Below are 3,735 nucleotides of genomic sequence, written 5' to 3'. Positions count from 1 at the left end.
CTGTCAAAACAGAACAGTCCGTAAAGATGGATTTTATTAGGCCACCAGACTTGCTCAAATGAAAATGCTCAAATTGAATGAAAGTTGCGTACATATCTGAGGATCATGCACGTAAATTGGCTTAATTTTCTGAGCTACCTACAGGGAGGTAGACACAGATTCGTGACAGCAAAGAAATCTGGAATTGCGCAGTAATCCAAATCTAGTACTTACTTTTCTATCAAAGACTTTACTTGGCACAACAAAACTCAAAAATAAGATAAGGAGAGGTTGCTACAGTAGTAAACAACTTCCAAGACACAAATATAAAACAAAAATACTGGAGTAAAAACATGGGTTGTCTCCCATAAGCGATTTTCTTTAACGCCTTTCAGCTAGGCGCAGAAAGTGTATCTCAAGTGACATCGAGAGATGAAGCATTGACATTACCTTGGGCTTTACCTTTACCTTTCTTATCCTTACTCTTTGGCTTAGGGAATATATGACTACCCCCGGGTGTAGAGGTGAATTTTATGGTGCCTTCTCTCACGTATATGACTGCTCCCAATAATTTCAGCAGGGATCTTCCGAGTGTGATTTGTCCTGTTCCTGCGCATTCAATGACAAGGTAATCAACGGATATTGTTATCCCAAGAATGGTCGTATGCACACCCGCAGCTATCCCTTTAGGAATTATAACGTAGTTATCAATAAGAGTTATTCCTTCTCCCCCTTCAATGAATTCCCAAAGTTTCAAAGATTTATGAATCCCCTTAGGCATTAGGCAAAATTCAGTCATAATATCACAATTAGCACGAAGAGTTTGGTTACCTATGACAATTTTAATAGTAGGTTTCCACAATGAAGGTTCGAGTTCACTAAAACTTGATCAAGACGGTTACGAATGTATCCATAATTTTCATTTAAGCGAGATGCACTTGTCCCAAGAGTATTTAATCTATTATGAATGCTAATAAGGGCTGAATCAAAATTATTAGATGAATCATGTGATGCAACCAACTTCTTTATGGCATTAAAAGCTTGATCCCCATTACAATGGAGGAAATCTCCTCCCACTAGAGCATCCAAGGCATATCTATAGCGAATCATAAGACCAAAATAAAAATTACTAAGGAGCAAACTTAGAGTCATTTGAGGTTCGGTTTTACGATAAGAAGTAAAAATCCTAGACCAAGCATCTTTAAAGCTTTCCTCATCCCCTTGTTTAAAAGTAAAAACTAATTCCTCGAGTGAAGAAGTAGCCGGTACAGAGCTAGACATGATAACAAAAGTAAACTAAATGCAAGTAAACTAATTTTTTTGTGTTTTTGATATAGCAAACAAGACAGTAAATAAAGTAAAACTAGCTACTAATATTTTTGTGTTTTGATATAAGTGCAGCAAACAAAGTAGTAGTAAATAAAATAAAGCAAGACAAAAACAAAGTAAAGAGGTTGAGAAGTGGAGACTCCCCTTGCAGCGTGTCTTGATCTCCCCGGCAACGGCGCCAGAAATTTGCTGCTGGCGTGGAGTTGACGTGGGAGTTAGAAATCTTTGTGGTGTAGCTTTTCTTCAGTTCCCCGGCAACGGCGCCAGAAATTTGCTTGATGCGTGTAGTTGACACGTTCGTTGGGAACCCCAAGAGGAAGGTGTGATGCGCACAGCGGCAAGTTTCCTCGCAAGAAACCAAGGTTTAATCGAACCAAGTAGGAGTCAAGAAGCACGTTGAAGGTTGATGGCGGCGGGATGTAGTGCGGCGCAACACCGTAGATTCCGGCGCCAACGTGGAACCCGCACAACACAACCAAAGTACTTTGCCCCAACGAAACAGATGAGGTTGTCAATCTCACCGGCTTGCTGTAACAAAGGGTTAACCGTATTGTGTGGAAGATGATTGTTTGCAGAGAAAACAGTAGAAACAAGTATTGCGAACAGATTTGTATTTTAGTATTAAAAGAATGGACCGTGGTCCACAGCTCACTAGAGGTGTCTCTCCCATAAGATAAAAGCATGTTGGGTGAACAAATTACAGTCGGGCAATTGACAAATAGAGAGGGCATAACAATGCACATACATGTCATGATAAGTATAGTGAGATTTAATTGGGCATTACGACAAAGTACATAGACCGCCATCCAACCGCATCTATGCCTAAAAAGTCCACCTTCGAGGTTATCGTCCGAACCCCTTCCAGTATTAAGTTGCAAAGCAACGAGACAATTGCATTAAGTATGGTGCGTAATGTAATCAACAACTACATCCTCGGACATAGCGCCAATGTTTTATCCCTAGTGGCAACAAAGACAAGCACAACCTTAGAACTTTCATCACATCGTCCCGTGTGTCAATGCGGGCATGAACCCACTATCGAGCATAAATACTCCCTCTTGGAGTTAAAAGCAAAAACTTGGCCAGAGCCTCTACTAGTAACGGAGAGCATGCAAGATCATAAACAACACATATGAAATAACTTGATAATTAACATAACATGGTATTCTCTATCCATCGGATCCCGACAAACACAACATAGAGTATTACGAGATAGATGATCTTGATCATGTTAGGCAGCTCACAAGATCCAACAATGAAGCACAATGAGGAGAAGACAACCATCTAGCTACTGCTATGGACCCATAGTCCAGGGGTGAACTACTCACTCATCACTCCGGAGGCGACCATGGCGGTGTAGAGTCCTCCGGGAGATGAATCCCCTCTCCGGCAGGGTGCCGGAGGAGATCTCCAGAATCCCCCGAGATGGGATCGGCGGCGGCGGCGTCTCCGGGAAGGTTTTCCGTATCGTGGTTTTTCGCATCGGGGGTTTCGCGACGGAGGCTTTAAGTAGGCGGAAGGGCGAGTCGGGGGCTAACGAGGGGCCCACACCACGGGGTGGCGCGGGGCCCCCTTGGCCGCGCCGCCATGTGGTTTGGCCACCTCGTGGCCCCACTTCGTAAGCTCTTCGGTCTTCCGGAAGGTTCGTGGCGAAATAGGCCCCCGGGTCTTCGTTTCGTCCAATTCCGAGAATATTTCGTTACTAGGATTTCGAAACCAAAAACAGCAGAAAACAGGAACTGGCACTTCGGCATCTTGTTAATAGGTTAGTTCCGTGAAAATGCACGAATATGACATAAAGTGTGCATAAAACATGTAGGTATCATCAATAATATGGCATAGAACATAAGAAATTATCGATACGTCGGAGACGTATCATGGCACCCTCCGTGTGAGCTGGTTGTATTTATTTTTCACAGTTCACAGTGTGTATAAGCTCTAGGGAAAGCGCATTGAGGGTTTCATGAGTTTTTGTGTTGCGATATATAAGGTAGTGCAATATATGGCATAAATTATGAAATATAACAATATTCATTTTATGCATCCAAATTGGGTTTAGATTAGTATAAACATGGGAACACTAGACCATAGGTAACATCCTGGGGCGCCGCTAAAGGCGTTACCGGGAGGTGAGTGAAAACCGACGGCCATAAGATGGAAAGATACATATGAGCATTGCTCTCTCTATCTATCTCTAAGCCATCATCTTGTCCGGGCGTGGCCGGCTGCACGGTGTGGCGCCCTTTGTGTTAGTTGGCAGTGTTTTTTTTCTTTGGCAATTCACGGTCAGTATGAACCGGGCCAGGAAGGGGCATCTACGGTTCAATGAGTACTTTTTTCGGTATCACGGTATAGGTGGTAGTGCAATATATGGCATAATATGTGGTGTACAGCAATAGTTAATATTGGAGTGTAGAAGCGTTGACC

This window comes from Lolium rigidum, chromosome 3 (assembly GCF_022539505.1).
Source record: "Lolium rigidum isolate FL_2022 chromosome 3, APGP_CSIRO_Lrig_0.1, whole genome shotgun sequence".
NCBI lineage: Eukaryota > Viridiplantae > Streptophyta > Magnoliopsida > Poales > Poaceae > Lolium > Lolium rigidum.
This window is presented reverse-complemented; position numbering follows the sequence as displayed.